Source organism: Ochlerotatus camptorhynchus, unplaced genomic scaffold (genome assembly GCF_037179485.1).
Source record: "Ochlerotatus camptorhynchus isolate MF236.1 unplaced genomic scaffold, CSIRO-AGI_Acam_v1.1 ptg000357l, whole genome shotgun sequence".
Taxonomy (NCBI): Eukaryota; Metazoa; Arthropoda; class Insecta; order Diptera; family Culicidae; genus Ochlerotatus; species Ochlerotatus camptorhynchus.
The window spans coordinates 577,958-595,693 of record NW_027040845.1 but is presented as its reverse complement, the minus strand read 5'-3'; positions in this window follow the sequence as shown (position 1 = coordinate 595,693).

The window sequence follows — 17,736 nt, the reverse complement described above, 5'->3', positions numbered from 1 at the left end:
GTGTTCAGTATGGTGTGACCGCATTTCAGCATACCTCACTTCACTTCAGCCACAACCCCTTGATTTGTTTTCCGTACTGAGTACCAATGCTACCGACGCCAAGGAGGCAGCTCCCACACCTGGACCATACCTATCGACCCATCAACTTATAGGTCGGGGACCAACGTAGCCACAACCAAGCTTGCAAATGCTCATTACAGCTAAAATGCTATTTTTCGGATTTATGAAGCTATGAAATATTATAATGATAATTCTTATGGACAAGATGCAAGAAGAGAAGGTAAAGTATTTATAAGATACATAAAACTTGTTAATTTAGCTTTCAGAGGACCACAATAGTGATTAGCTGTAACGATGATCAACGCGATGAGCGAGCAATTAGAGATCATAAAATCGTTAGTTGTGACCTTCTGAAAGCAAAATTGATAAATTGTGTTTGTCATACACAAACTTTACCACCCATGCTTGCTTCTTGCAAATAAAAATTATCATTAAAGTATCTCATAGTTCCATAATTCCGAAAAATAGGATTTTACCTGTAATGAGCAATTGCAAGCCTGGCCACAACCCCCTTAAATGAGTCTTCTGACAGCCGTGTACAAAATATGTTACAGTACAGTCAACTTTCGCTCCAACGTTGGGAAGGGAGGGTTTGTGGTATCAGGTAAATGGGACGATCAACCCAATTCGTGCCTTCCTCAAAATTGTCCTTTGCTCGCTTTCTACTCTCTATATACAATTTTCACATTGTTGTACTCTAACTCTTCCTATCAACTCGATACCTTATCTCCTCATCCATCGTATAAAATGACCACTTTAAGTCTGACGTTAAGCATATCCAACTTTGAATCCTGATGAATGTGGGCGTCTTAGTGAAATACCTGTATAAAGAGAGAGAGAGAGAAGGATTAGTAATTTCCATTTAATTCCACTACGTTATTTGCTTATCATGACCGAGGGGAGCGACACATCTAAATCTCAATTTTAGATTCTCAACAAATCGCACACTAGCGAATCAATCTTCGAAAAATCTTCTTTCATTTATTGCATCTACTTGCATCTAGGGTTACCATATCAAAAACTTGAAAAGGAGAACATATCATTTGAGGTTTGAAAATATAGGAGGACAATGTTTCCTTTTCTTAACATCGAAGGAGGGCAATGAGTTTTTATCAAAGGTTTTAATAATATGTGCGCAATCACAAAATTCATGATTTTCAAAGGTTCAATTGATATTCATTACTTATAGTTGTTATCAATTCAATTAATCATCTCGTTATACTTCTGAAAAATGCATCAACCTAGCCTTCATAATCCATTTTTGATATTTGGAATTGATCTAATCTAGCTGTTTTGTATGAAACCTACTGCTTTACAGTCTTAACACCATACCACCTTTTATTATGAACAAAAATCAGGATACATGTCATCGCTGATTGAAACCAACACGAAAAAGAAACATCAAAGCTACCCTAGGGGTATCCCACTCTAAACTTTGTATTTTCCCTCATATACAAATAAAGTTCTAAGTGATATCTAAGATACCTGAAAATACCTAAAAATACTTAAGAAATATCTAGCGTTAGTTTATTTGCTTGGTTGCTATACCGATTTAATTTGTTTGTTTATCCTATGTCAGAAGGTTTGTGTGGATATTGGCGAATTTATTATGGAATTAGCATTAATTTTATTGAGAGAGTGAGCAGAGCAGCTGTATGTCACGAACCGTTTCCGGTGTAATCTGTTCGATTGGAACCAGAAAGAGTTCATTTTGATCTGAAAGACATGGGGACCTTTTGTTGGTTGCTCATTCGGTTTGATTTCTATCATTTTTTTTTTCCTTTGCTTTGTTTTTTCCGTCGATCTTGTTTTCCGTGCTGAGCACCAATGCTACCGACGCGCCAGGAAGGCAGCTCCCACACCTGGACCCTACCTATCGACCCATCAACTCATGAACCGGGGACCAACGGCTTTACTTCCCATCCGAAGGAAGGCGTGATCAGAGATGTTATGCCTCAGAACATCCCGGCGGCGCCGACCTAATTTCTATCATTTATATTCCTTATATCCATGTGAGTATTGTGTTATAATAGGGGATATATTTGTACTTTCCGTCCGCTAGGTTCTTGCCCGTCAAACGATAACTACGGGGAGTAGCCTAAGCAAAATCGGAAGTGGTAAAACCTTTCACACCATACTATGGTGCGGACCCGGATCTCGTAGCTTCTCACCTTTTAAATGTAGAACATGTTTATTCCAGAAGATAAAAAATCTTCAAGGCTGGATACCATCGAAGCAAGATATCTTCTTAGAACCAAAGGTGGAGCGTGTTTGAAACATTTTTAGTTTTCAGCACAGCTCTCTTTTTAACTTTCCAGGAGGATATGGTTTATATCCTATATCGATTTTGAACTCTATACTCTCGTTGCATGATCTGGTGATTAACTAATAGTTGGAGTATAATGGTCCAACGATAACATGAAACAATTATGGGAATGATTAAAATAGTCGAATTTTACTTTAAGGATTTCCTATGTAGAATAGAAACAAGCAATATAATGTTTAATTGTAATAGGTATTAGAATTTTAATAGAACATATTCGTTAATTGAGAAACTCGATAGTTGATAAACTTTATTTTTGCTTTCGATCAGACGTTTTGACCCTCCTGACCCATTCCTCCACTACCCATTCGCTTGGTCATCTTGGTTTCTTTAGGAATATTATGTGACATGATTTTTTCGGCATCTTGAGCTTGCTTTTAGTTCCTCAACTATACTGCAAAAAAAAACTACTTAGTCAGATGATTTGCTGCTAGGAAGGTAGGGGTAGTATCCATTTGTGGAAATAAATATTCCTCAGTAGGATCTTTGTCCGCCGAAGGGGTTTATGTAAGCCAATGAACAATCTGTGTTCTCTCGATCATTAGACACCTCATAATTTATACTCGGGTGCATCTCATGCCAACGATTGAAAATCATCGTTTTTTGTAGCTACGTCGATCTTGACCTTTGCATTTTAACATTTTGAATGGTTGAAAAATAGAAATTAGTAATACAATTTCATAGACATAATACTAATATCCACCCATTAACAAGAGTTTTCATATGAATTTGAATAAATACACGACGAACGACTCGAAATAACAAAAAAAATCAACAACAAACCTCTACACTAGCAACACGTCATAAAAACAAGTGTTACTACGATGAAAAAATAATCTTAGTTAAAAATACTTAAAAATACTTACTATACTTACGAGGAATTTAAAAATATTTAATTGATCCTAGGTCTAAACTTTAGAGTGAGATGCCCCTAGAAGCTACCTGTTAATTTTACCACTGGTTCACCATAGGACTAAAATCCCATATAACCAGAATGTCAACCTCTAACACATGTTGGAATCTAAGGTTTTGTTCAATTTTATGAATTTTCACTTAAATTTGACACTTCGAAAATAAATTATAATGTTCGAAAATCGATTGATTTGAAATTGTTTGATTCCTGTTCTGTCAGAAATAAGTTTGATAGAATGGAAGGTTTATTTAAATAAATTCCATCTGTCAAATTTAAGTAAAAATTCACCAAATGTACCAGAGCCTAAATAAACACACTTAGAAATTTTTACCGACTTCGGTAATTTTTTACCGAACTTTCTACGTTCAGTAAAACCACAAACGAAGTGACAGACGGAGCGGCTCGAAAACTTTGATGACTAACCTGCTATTTCAATGTTTCAGTGTACCACATGGCAACACCACTACTACTGGATTGTACCACATGGCAACACTACTACTGGATTGTACTAGCATTTTCACCAAATGTATTAGAATGTTTTGGTTCTATCTCATTCACTCTACTCAAAACTGAAATGCATAAAAATATGACAAAATGATACACTCTTTGCACACTGTCAAAGAATCATTGTACACAAAATCAACTTTGTTCAAATCAAAACAAAAAAACTAACTCATCTGGTGGATGATGGCACAAGCTTCCAAGAAAATTCTATTACAGTGAACCACATTATTTTAATGGATTTCTTCGCCAGTTAGTCGTCTGTCGATTCGTTTGTGGTAAAACTTTGACCCTCATTTCAAAAACTGCTTTACAAAATTTTAATTTCAAAACATTGTCAGGCTTGTTTTAATAATCAAGTCTTGCCATTGCGGTGATTTTTTTTTTTTCCTTTGGTTTGTTTTTTCCGTCGATCTTGTTTTCCGTGCTGAACACCAATGCTACCGACGTGCCAGGAAGGCAGCTCCCACACCTGGACCCTACCTATCGACCCATCAACTCATGAACCGGGGACCAACGGCTTTACTTCTCATCCGAAGGAAGGCGTGATCAGAGATGTTATGCCTCAGAACATCCCGGCGGCGCCGACTGGGATTGAACCCAGGCCTGCTGGGGTGAGAGGTAATCACGCTTACCACTACACCATTGCGGTGATGTTTTCATTGATTTGAAGCTTTTAAACGAATGAATTAAAATGTCTGATTTTCACCGAACAGTAGCTGTTGAAAGTTCGGTAAATATTAATGAAGTCGATAATCATTTCTAAGTGTGTAAGGCGGTTGACAGCTGTAGTATACTCAACCGGTGAACACTCGTGTTTATTTCAGTTACCGTGGGGACGTAATTTGTGATTAGTCCCGGTCCCTTTCAAACTGTATCATTATTTATGAACGGTCCATATATTTGAAATGACGTTTCACATTCATCTAGTGATGGCCGATTTTCATTCGAATAATCGATTAATCCATTAACGAACCGAAAAGTAAAATATTTGTAACCGGTTATAACATGCCGATAGGCCTTTTTAATATAAACTAAACGATCGATTCAACCTCTGGTGGTGAATCGGAGAACGTCAAAAAGAGTGTTGTGAGCATAAATTTTTGCCTTGAGACATAGGAAGCGGAACACTTTTTTTACTTTTCCTGATAAATTGATTCATCTGAGATGCTGCAAAACTTAATCTACAGTTGAAAAATATAATTCTGTAACGTTTTTGAAAAGATCCTGCTGGTGTTCAGGAATATTTTTGTTGAGAAAAATGGAAAATTAGAAAAGTGCCTTAGTGGTTATGATCTTCCGGATTTCTTGTGTGTGAATAGTGCAAATCAGTTCAGATTTGTAGAAAATCGTACAATAAGACAATTACCGATGGAAATTTAAAAGATTTTGATTTAAAAATGCTGTTATTTGCGTTGGAGAAAATACTTATTCTGATGTAAACAAACGGTTTGGTTGACGTTTCTTCTCGAACTCGCGTGGCGCACTCTACGTTGATGGTGCATTAAAAAGGCTTATATAAGCATCAACATCTCCAGAGGAACATCACCAATCGTTTCAAGCATGTGCTGCACTCTCATGGGTGGAAAAATGGCAGCACAGCGAACAAAAAAAATCGATTAGTTGTTAATCGAGTATTTAAAAAATGGGACATCTCTGATTTTGGTGTGATTGTTTTGATCAAAATGAGCGCAAAATTTCATCTCTACCGAGGGGGCAGCACAACCACAAAATTACCTTGAATACGGGGGTATTTATTGAATGAAAGGGACCGTGAAAGAGGACATTAAAATAGAAAGTTTTTCTTCTGACAGTTTCATCCACAAACGAAGTGACAGACGACTAACTGGCGAAGAAATCCATTTAAATAATGTGGTTCACTGTAATAGAATTTTCTTGGAAGTTTGTGCCATCATCCACCAGATGGGTTAGTTTTTTTGTTTTGATTTGAACAAAGTTGATTTTGTGTACAATGATTCTTTGACAGTGTGCAAAGAGTGCGTATCATTTTGTCATATTTTTATGCATTTCAGTTTTGAGTAGAGTGAAAGAGATAGAACCAAAACATTCTAGTACATTTGGTGAAAATGCTAGTTCAATCTAGTAAATAGTAGTGTTGCCATGTGGTACAATCCAGTAGTAGTGGTGTTGCCATGTGTTACACTGAAAAATTGCAATAGCAGGTTAGTCACCAAAGTTTTCGAGCCGCTCCGTCTGTCACTTCGTTTGTGGTTTCATCTTAGTATTCATCTTTGGTATACTCCTGGTCCCAGTATCGAATGGCATTTGCTAGATAAGATGAGGTTGCGACATAGTTAAACAAACATGCTCTGCAAACAACGCTCTTCGAAAACAATTTTATGAATATGTTACTGCAAGGATTAAAAGGGAGGACATTTTTCGGCAAAAGGAGGATATAGAAAAATTATTGAAAAAGGAGGACATGTCCTCCTTTAGGATACCATGTGGTAACCCTACTTGCATCGCGCATCATCCTTTTGCAGGAATCGTCATCAATCTTCTTTCTATCTACCCAGCGTGCGCGCAGCTATCCACAGCAAAACAAAAAATTTCCTGCATCGTAGATAGAGTCGCCCCCCTCGATCCTGACAGATACGCGTACTTCGTCTACAATGTGCAAACTTCTTCAGTGTCTTGTACTAAACGAATAAAATCACATGCTCTACGAAATTTCTGCCGTTCTCGTTGCCCTGTTTTAAAGCGCATATTCACGCCAGCGAGTAAAGTGGACCCTACACGATTACTTTTTATTGACAATAATCGTATTGTCAATACATTCAATATTGACGTCAATACATCGGTATTGGCAATATTTCTGTATTCACATCATCAATATTAATGTCTATAATTCCCCTTCGCGTCAATATATTGATACGTGTGGGGTTCGCTTAAAGCAAACCTAACACGCATCAATATATTGACGCGAAGGGGAATTATTGACAATAATATTGATGATGTGAATTCAGAAAAATTGTCAATCTCGATGTATTGACGTCAATATAGAAAGTATTGACAATACGATTATTGTCAATGAAATTAATCGTGTAGGGTCCACTTAACAGGTATCGACTGTACAACCGATTTCTTTACAAACGATACGTCATTCGGACGCGATGTGTGGTATAAGAGGTGAGGAGAAAGGAAACTAGTGGACCCTTTCGTTCTCGCGTCTTCTTACGCAGCAACAGACGTGACGTCACGTCTGCTGTTGCATAAGAACTTCGTTAGAATGAAAGAGTCCACTATAGTTTCCTTTCTTCTCACCTTTGTTACCGCACATCGATTCGGACGCAGAACAGCCTTCGGAGGAACCCGAAGCTGTTTTGGTCTTTCGTTAATTCCTAAAGGAATGAAAATTGATTGCCTGTGGAGATGTGTCTCAAAGACACGTGCACTAGTACGCTACAAGGAAAATGCAATCTTTTCGCGGTACACTTCAAGGCTGCTTTCAATAACTCAGTGGCATCGGACTCGCAAATAGTTGCTGCTCTCGATGGTAATCCAAGGGATGCAATTGAATTCAGTACCTTCGAAATCTCAACGCATCATGTTGAAGCAGCCATAGACAAATTGAAACCTTCATACTCTGTTGGGGGCCTCCCTTAGCTCAGTCGGTAAAGGCGCAGCTACAAAGCAAGACAATGCTGGAGGTGGCTGGGTTCAATTCCCGGTCCGGTCTAGGAATTTTTCGGGTTGGAACATTTCTCGACTTCCCTGGGCATAGAAGTATGATTGGACTTGCCTTGCCACACAATTATACCAATGCAAAAATGGTACAGGCATCGAAAGCTCTCAATTAATAACTGTGGAAGTGCATCTAGAACACTAAGTTGAGAGCACGCAATAAGCTAATATGCGATATGCAATAAGCTTGAAATGCGAAGAAGAAGAAAGAAGATACTCTATTAGTCCCGACGGAATTCCCGCTTGTATATTGAAAAGATGTGCAGATGCTCTTGACTGTTTTTTATTCAATGCTTCCTTAGAGCAACGTAAATTCCCCACTTGTTGGAAATTTTCTATCATGTTCCCTGTCCACACGAAAGGTGATAGGGCTGATATTGAAAACTACCGTGGAATCACATCGTTGTGTGCTAGTTCGAAGGTGTTCGAGATCATAGTAAATGATGCTTTGTGTGCCAGCTGCCAGCGCTACATTTCCACTGAACAACACGAATTCTTCCCAAAACGGTCTGTCTCAACGAATCTTGTTCAATTCCTCTCCACAAATAGGATCCGAACAATCTGAGACATTTTCCAAAACCTCCGGGCCATTCTTATTCGTACTATTCGTACAATGAAATCGAACTTATGCTGCCACCAGGATGCCGAATGTTTTACGCGGACGATGTTTCACCAAAGCAGTTCCGTTTAGTTGATGCAGTCATCCCAAGTAACCAAGGAATCAAAAATATCTCCAAATGACAAATTGACAAGCGATCAACGAACCGAATAATAACGCTATGTCAGAAGTGCAAAGCAACAATGATATAATCTTCTTCCTTCTTTTTGATGACAAGCAGCCCGTGCGACACAACTCACTCGGGGCGGTAGAAGGAAACGAGCAAATTGTTGGCAAGCTGCTTCACGAAGTAAAGCCGAACATGATACACGTGTGTTAATGGGGATTTTTTTGTTATGTCTTTTCTCGATTCATATCAAGCTATGTCCTCATCCGTGTATATTGCAACAAAGCAGGCAAGCAATATATCATTATTCTTCTACCACTCGGATCGAGATATGTTGCAGAGTGAGTTTGTCATGGTAGTCGTAGCAACCGTTTTGTCTGTATCTTTGGTTGCTTTATGTGTCTGGATTCGCTGCAAGTAACCAAAAGTTCTGATAAAAGGCTATTTATGGCTTAAGCAGCTTGGTTGGAGGTGGTCTATAGAATTCTAAGCAGCCTCATTTTTAAGTCGTTATAAGAACATGAAAGTTCCGGTACCATAATTGAAGAGCATTCTAAGCAGCTTCTGGTGGAACTTGAACGGAACTTTTAGAAAATAAATTTATAAAGGTGTTTGTCCTCTACACCAGTTCTATATTTATAGCTCGCACTTTTATGAATGTTATTTCTAAAGGCAGGTATTAATGTGTATTGATTGTGATTGATTTATCAGCATTAGTAGTAGAATTGGAGCTGTTTGAAAAATTAAACCCAGTCCTTCTGCGTGAGAGCCCCAGCACGAACCGCTACGTCATCTGAGATATATTAAAGTGAGCTGTTGTCCCGCCTACTGTTGGAGTTTTCAGTGCCAGCTGACTGACTCAAATACGAACACACAAAACTTTGATGAATTTTAAATTGGTGTTTGCCCGCATTGTATTCCTACACACTTGTGGAGCAGTGGTTAGCAATCGTAGTTCGCATGCCGAATACACGGGTTCGAATCCAGTAGATTGATTTTTAATTTTTTTATGTTAGGATAGAATGTTGATGACCTGTATAAATATAAGAATTATGATGTATTCGGGCCACTGATCATTTCATATCTACGTACACTAAATTTTGTCACTAATAAAGATTTGTGCGGATTTCTTCATGTGGCTTGAAAAATCTGTCGGAAGTTTATTTGAACTTTATTGAACTTAAAATTTCTGTCGGAACTTTATTTGAACTTTATGGAACTTGAAGGTTCGGTCGGAAATTTATTTGAATTTTATGGAACTTGGAAGTGATTTTAATCGTTGAATGCGGAACTTTTGGTTACTTGGGATGGACCCCAAGCAGTGGCAGACGATCGGATACTGGAAACATAACCGGAAAAGGATCCAGCAGATGCGCTTATCAGTTCTCTAAATTGAATTCCAACGTCTGAAAGAACTCATCGAAAACAGGACAAGCATCCACCCCCGAGGTCAAGCTAGCCAATCTGCACTCCAAAGGATATCCGGCTTAAATATTCATCCCTTCCGTCCTCTGTATCTGGTCCGCTAACCCATAGATTCCGATCGTGCTAATCTACCTAAAATATCAACGACAACGCCTCGCAAATCCCTTAACCACTCTCCGGTTCGCAACCCATCAGCAGTAGAAGAAAAAGCTTAACTTCGGCACTCCGCCTATACCGCTTCCAACCAACAACCTCCGTCGCAAGATCGAGACAACCCCTCACCGAGTACTCCCGAAATCCAGCCGTCAACCAAAACTCGTTTGGTCTTACCGAGGGTCTTACAACCACCTCAGCCTCCCACCCGGAGGATGCTCAATTATTTCATGATTCTCTCTCAGCCATGCAAGTATCCAAGAAAACTTGGTGCAGTTCGGTCAGATGTCCGTTGCACCTATTTGGACAGAACCCGTTATCCAGGTTGCGATTCGTGAACTCGAAGCACCCACATTCCTCATCGAACTCTAAGCGTTCATAAGGGCCAATGTTGTAAACGTAAACAATGGCTTCTTTCTTAAATTTCCCTAATGTAAAGTCTGTCCATGCAACCCATTTTTCTATCGGATAGGGTAACTCTCCCTCTACACAATCATTGTGATATTTTACTTGAGCTAGTTTTCATCTTCGAGAAATTCGCGGAAGTAGAAATTGTTTACGTTTGCGAGATTGGACCTTATGAAAGAGCAACAGAGAGTTGTTAGTTGTAATGATAAATTATCTGTCATGTGATAGATTGAGATGTGACCCGATATATTAGAGATGTGATCGTTAAAAACAAAATATTATTAATTTTAATGATTAAAACGCGATTATTTCGGATAAAATAAATTTGCATGGATGTAAACCAATTCATCCAACTAATTTTAATTAATCTCGGACTTTCGTCCCCTTCTAAATCGGGCATGAAGTAATACAAACATGATGAGTTAAAGAATAATTTTTACTTATTTTATGAAGTTTTCGTTCCAAATATGAAATAACAATATTAGCGAATGTGTCATATTAAACGAAACTAGCTTCATACACAATACGAAATTATTTCATTGCAGAAAACAACGAACGGAATTTTATTTTCAGTGTGTGCCAAGGGGAACGAAACTCTCTGATTTATTCAAATTGTATCAAAAACTTATGTTTAGTTTGATGAATTGATTTATATCTGAATAAATCCATTTTATCCTAAATAATCGCATTCAAATCTCTAAAATGAATACTATCGTTTTTTATCGATCACATCTCTAACATATCGGATCACATCTCTAACTATAACATGACAGATAATGATATTTTGAGGACGACGAAGAAGGATCATCCCTTCGTGATTCAATAGAGATAGCTAAAGCATATAGGTAACTCTAAGACTAGAAGGTCCCGAAGAAACGTGCTCAACTTTTTGGCTCAGCTCTGGTACTCTCTTCGGTCCCAAGCTAATCGATTCACCCCTCGAAACATAGGAAAATCCACTAACCCCTCATTTTATATGTCAAACTTTCATAGCAAATCAAAACAAACGTAGCGTAGTACTAGAATTTCGACTAGAATGGGATATGTTAATTGTTTGCTTGGGACCAATAGGCTAGTCAAGTAGTGAGCCAATTTAAAATCGTTAGTTTCATATTGATTGTTGGCTAAAGTGTGATTGTGTCAGTGATTTGTTTTCATCAGGAAAATTTTCCGCAATGAATATTTTTTCCTGATGTAAACATTTTGCGTATACGTATACGCAATGTAGTGTGCGTACGATAAACTTCAGCAATCTCTATGTCATATAAACAATGTGAATTTGTCGTCTCTTTCGTTCGCTGTTATATGGTTGACGGAGTGTGAAATCAAACTATAAATAGGCCTGTATACAGATCGACGCGAAGCAAAAATCTCATACAAAATACTAAATTTTTCAACTGCGTGAAAAACGCAATTGACATATATTTCACTTCACTTTGAGCTGTAAACAGATACGATCCAGCGAAATCGAATTTTGTGGATCGCATCTTTTTCGCTTACGTTTACTTTTTTCACGCATGCAGCGCTCGCGAAAAGCGCAGTAGCTAAGCGAAAAGTTGACGTTTCGAGAAAGAGCGTATCTGTCAGATTTTCACTTCACCGTAAACTGCGAAAAAAGGAAATGGATCATTTTAGATGGCTGAGTTTTGAACCCACCACAGCTTTCATTTGGCGCTACTGTATACGGACGAACCAATGTAAAATACTGTGGTAGCCACAGTACGGTGCTGTCAAAACCTCAGCATCTTCAATGATCCATTGGAAAATGTTCCACAACATTTTTTCACAGCATTTTTCGCTACCGAAATTTCATGATTTTTCGCGTGCTTCAAATTTCGTGTCGCTTCGATCTGTATACTAGGCTTATGTCGTCTATTAGAACAGCGGAAGAACGAGAGGGATGAAAAATTCACATTGTATCATTGCAATAGAGAAAAAAGAGCGCGAAAAAATGTGGACGAAGGTCTTTCAAGTCGGAGGCGGAAGAGGAAAAAAAAAAAAGAATTTCGGTCGATGGTTGGATTTTGAAAGAATTCGATGAGGAGTGGAGGACCAGATCTTACGAAAGAAATGCATGGGTTGAGAGCATCCTACGGAGAGTACCAGAGTGAGCTTCTGCTGGTTTATCAATCAGGGAATGGTTTGAGCAAGGGTTCAAAAGGGTTGGTTGGGATCGGGGTTTATGGGCCGTAGAAGAAGGTGGTAGAGCTCAGTATGACACCGAGAAACGCAATCTGCTAGATCTCTAATCCGGTCTTATTTAGTCCGCGGTAATGTCCATGCCACTTCAATACTAATGTGGACTGAAATTGGCGAGTATGATGATTGCGTGACCAAATATAATATACAAGTTTTCCTCACCAAGAACTGCATTGTCAAACTGCAGTTCCATGGAATTGCGATTGACCGAATTGGGAATATTCACTGTAAAAAAAGTGGGTGATTTCGATGGAACTATTTAAAATCATATTTATTTCCGAACAAATTTTAAAATATATCAAAACGCAGCAGCTGTTGCTGTTGCTGTTTAGTTATGAGCGAATTGAGGCTCGATTAAGAAAGTGACAGACGTTCACACCGTTATACACACTAAAAACAATATGAGCGAACAGTTAGATAATTCCAGCTGGGTGATATGCCGCCATGTTATTGAAACCAACATCTGAAACGTCACAATTCAAGTGTGAACTGCAAAAATGGCGTGACTTAATTGTCTTATTTTTATCAGATGAAATTATTTTCCCTTTTATGCCATATAAAGGGTTGAATTTGTGGTAGAAAATCAGAAAATAATATTTTATGAGTTCTAAGTTTATTTTTAACAAAATTTAAGCAAAAATATTAAGAATATCTAAAATATCAGTCACACCTTTTTTGAAATTCTGGCTTGAATCTTCTATTTGTTTACAAATTATGAGCTGTCAGTGGGGCCCACGATTCACGGGCCCGCAGCGATGTTAGCTCTTTTCAAGGCAAGGCAAACAAGATAGGGTTGCCACCTAGCTGGATAATTCCGATTCATTCAAGATTATTGTTGAAAAGTGGATGAAATCGGATGATATCGGCAAGCGCGTGTTATTATTCATTACCGAGTTCAATCGAAATTATTCACATAAATCGAAATCATGATTCAAATTTTATTGAAATCCGTTCTGATTGCGCCAAACGTATAATTATAACTTGCATTTATGTTGCGAGAGCCACCCTAATACGCGATCACTCACTCTCAATTTTCTCTCCCGTACGCTATTGTGCACCATACAACCAGCTGTGTAGAATGAATAGGAAAGGCTTTAGCGTACGGTTGAACGGTGGTCGTGTAACTTTCCTACTACATGCGGAAAAACAGATGATCAGGAAGAGTAGGTAGTACTGTGAGTAGTAAATAAACCATCCCCGCGATCGGCCGACGGCAAATAAACGTTGTATTATAAGCCAAATAAAAGTATCTCTATTTAACCGCGATTAATTAAAGGTGATTTATAGTGACGATATCACTGCGTGTTGGAATTAAGTGCGTGAGACACCGGCGATTACCATCGCTCTTATGTGCGTGAACATAAATTGGTCCTTCGAAACGGATCAACTGCTTGGAAGGCAACTATGCTGGCCATTACACACAGGTTTCTGGACCCATTCTTTCGAAGGTCAAGCTTCCGGAGATTAAACTTGTAGCCGACACTGGCCGATCTAGGTTAAGCCTGCGGCTTAAGCGCCACTCCGGTAAAGGAGACCGCAGACCACGTTGAGTTTGCCCGGATGAGACTGCCTCAGGGCGAGTCCAATTGAAAATCTTCATAGAAAGAAGAGATCGAGCCAGCTTGACTACTACCGAATTTGATCGAGTAGAAACCCCTATTGCGATACAGCATAATCTCTCACAACATCGAAATACTTCTAAAAAGCTCCCGGTAAGAGAATACACAAACCCTAAACGACGTTCCACGTCAAGTTCTCCTCATCGGTAGCTTCACTTAAATTCCGCCAGAGGCGCAGCCGCAGCAAAAGAGGTACGCAACATAAAAGTCAAATTCCGACCACGCGGAAGACAACAACATAATTATACGGACCCGAAACAACGTAAAAATACTTTCTTCCTCTCATTCTAATATTTGATAGGACTGATCAACAACATAACATCGATTTCAAATCAAAACATTTATTTACAACGGAAAACGGTAAGTTGATTTTTATTGTATTTAAACTAAAGCATGCTTTTGCGGATTTGTTGTGATTGTTTGTATTTCTACTCCTCTTTATTCTACTTCTCTATACTTCTAGCCCTATACTTGTGTGCGTTCGGTACAACTACCTCCTATCTGTGCTGTGCTCTTTTCTGTCTTCTCAGTTAATCCCACGGCGATGCAGCAAGCGGGAAACGACGAAGCTTGGCACCCGGGTGTCTATTATTAATGGGTTGGGTGGGCGTCCATATCTGACGATACGTGCGCACGATTTATTTGCCTACACCCAACCATTAAATCATTGGACTTGTCCACATATTAGCAAAATATGCTCTTCGACCTTATGGTCGGCAAAAAAGGTCCTCCGTGGCGCCCTCGCCGGACGCCACACTCAACAAAGAAATTGGAACGGACTCACCAGTTGGTTTTCGCTGCTGTTGTTTGCTGCGCTGCTGTTATCGGCAGCGACGATGATGTTCGACCGTTGGACGGCCAACGTTTTCCACGTGGGTGGACGGTGATCTCACCAACAATGGCAGTTGGTATCCACCAAGCCCCGATACGCGATGAGAAATTTGATCGCTTTCCACCGGACAAGGTGACGGTTGCCGGGATCTTTCGCCCCGGGAAAGCAGGTGATGTCGTCGGAAGTTGGATGTAGTCGTCGGCTGTTGAAATTAATATTAAGCACAAAGCACAAATGTTGTTCGACGAGCACATTACCTGGCCTAGTTTGTTTTTCAATGCACACAAAGTCTAACCTATGCCGCACACTACATTTAGTTTGATTTGCTATAACTAAACAATCAACGATAAATTAGAATTTTAAGTACAAGTAAAACCACGTTGTTTTCACTCACTATACAAAATTATACATTAACGCGAACAAACGACACACTTCCACTATAAACTGCGGTTCGAACGAAAGTGAAGCGAAACCGTGACCCTCAGATTAGGGAAGGTGACCTCGGCCGAACTTAACGGAAGTTCGATTTTCCCGCGAACTTCTTCGAATGAGATCGGTAATGCGAGAGATTATTCTGATCGTTGGCCACTCGTTCAAAGTCGGGTGTAGCCACACTCTCTCTTTCCCCAACTTTCCCGAAGGTTTCCCTGGACTCGGCCTTGGGAGAAACTACACAAGGTCGAGTGGCGTTACTCGCGAGGCATTCCAATTTTAACGTAAATCAGCTAGTGTCGTTTCGCTACTGGCATAGATTTTGGCGTATGGATTTGATATATTTCGTGCTAATTTTATTCATGTCTAATTAAATATTTACAGCATGGAGCAAAGGCTACATAACACCAGGCTTGTTTTACGAAAATTTGGTTGTAGGACTACAACCAAATTTTCGTAAGGGCAAACCTTACAATTACTGAACTTCATCACAACTAAATTACTTTCAAATATATTTAACAAACTAATCATTATTATTACTATTATTTACAATATATATACAAACTGTTCAATGGTCCACCAGAAACTAATTGACGGAGCTTTATTAACCAGACGTTTCAATTTACTCAGTGACGGTTCAACAAATTTAAAATTCACAAACACGAAAAAAAAAATCCCCAAATTACGGCATTCAAACTAAAATGGTCACATTTTAGTTCAAGCCTGCAACTCCACAAATTTAATTTCATCATACAGCATAACACAACATAACTCCAGAAAACAGGTTCGTTCAGAATACAGACCAAACATAACGTTGGAACTACATCCGTATTTCGAGCTTACCGCAACTGTTTCGTCTTTTGAGAGCACCACCATGGTTTTCCCTGGCATATACGTCTCTCTACTCAACTAAACGTAGACCCTAACATAAATTCACAAAACTGAAATTTTCCTAATTCCGAACTTTTATCGGACCGAAGGAAAATAACAGACAATAACACAGCATAACTCCACACAACAGTTTCATTATTGCTTCTTATGCCTAATTCATCATAAGCCATCAAGAAACATATAATGAACACTGTTCACCCCAAAATACCACTTTAATTCATGTTTCCAACACCGAAACTTTCAATCGGCAACTACGAAACACAAATAAAATGAAAATGTAACCCAACCCTATTAACCCGCAACATAACTCACCCACACATTGAACCTTCCCCGAGTAAACAACGAAACGTCAGTTGAGCAAAATGAAGTGTACGTGATGGTGCGAAAAGTGATCGTGGATTCGGTTTTTTTTTTTAATTTAGCTATTCACGGCAGTTTTAGCTGCCGAAATAAGTGAAATGTGTGATAAACCTGACCAAGCTGAACAAGATAATTTATATTTAATCGATTTACAGCTGGAACGGATGGATGCAATGCAGAAACGCGGCTCTGAGGAACGTTTTGTTTTAGTGGCGGCAGCCAGAAGAAGCAATAACCAAGCAGCAGGAGGCTTCCTTGTTTTGAAGACGGACAATACCAATGGATGGAGTTGCTAAACAGGAGTGTTGACTTCCAGTTTAAGGTAAGTTAGTGAACAAATTTTAATAGTTATTCTTCTTTTTAGGTACTATCGGACGGGAAATAAGACAACCCATCCTCTCGTAGAAGGTGGAGGAGGGTTGTGCCAAAATTACGTAACGGACGGAAATTTATTCACAAATGTGCATCGTCTGAGTACATTTCTAAGAACGCTTCAAACACGTAAGAAATAAATAAATAAATAAATATATAGCATCTAATAAATAAATAAATAATTCAAAAATAAATGAATAACAAAAATAGATAAATCAAACAACTTTCTCTAATATCTAATATAATAAATAAATAAACTATAAATAATAAATAAATAACTAAAATAAATAATAAATAAATCATCTAATAAATTAATATGGATATGTAAATAAATATGAAAATAAAGCATCTTTAAGGTGCGAATAACTAACACCATCAAAAGGATCCTCAATAAAGTCTTTAGCATTAAGTTTTACTAAATTAATTTAAGACTCGATGTGATCTACCACTAACATTTCTGACTAGAGAGAAACATACCCATCATCATAAAAAAATTTAATTGCGAAACGTACCGTTACAATATTTCTAATTTTGAGGCTTCATTCCTACGGGAAGATATCGATTTATAAAATGATAATCTTGGATTTTTCTAGACTGCAGATTCTTTTCTGAAGATCTGTTGCTCTGCCAGCTCGATTTACTCGGTTGTGCTCGTCATCGTCTACTCCTAAGAGCTAGACCTCTGAGTCTTATGAACGGTCATCGTCTGAGAACCCTCGGTCTTCGACTCTCGCTTTATTACTTTCCATTTCTGGTACTCCTCATCAACGCTGCAATAGCTCCGAGTTTCTGATTTAAAGGTCATCGTCCTGGAGTAA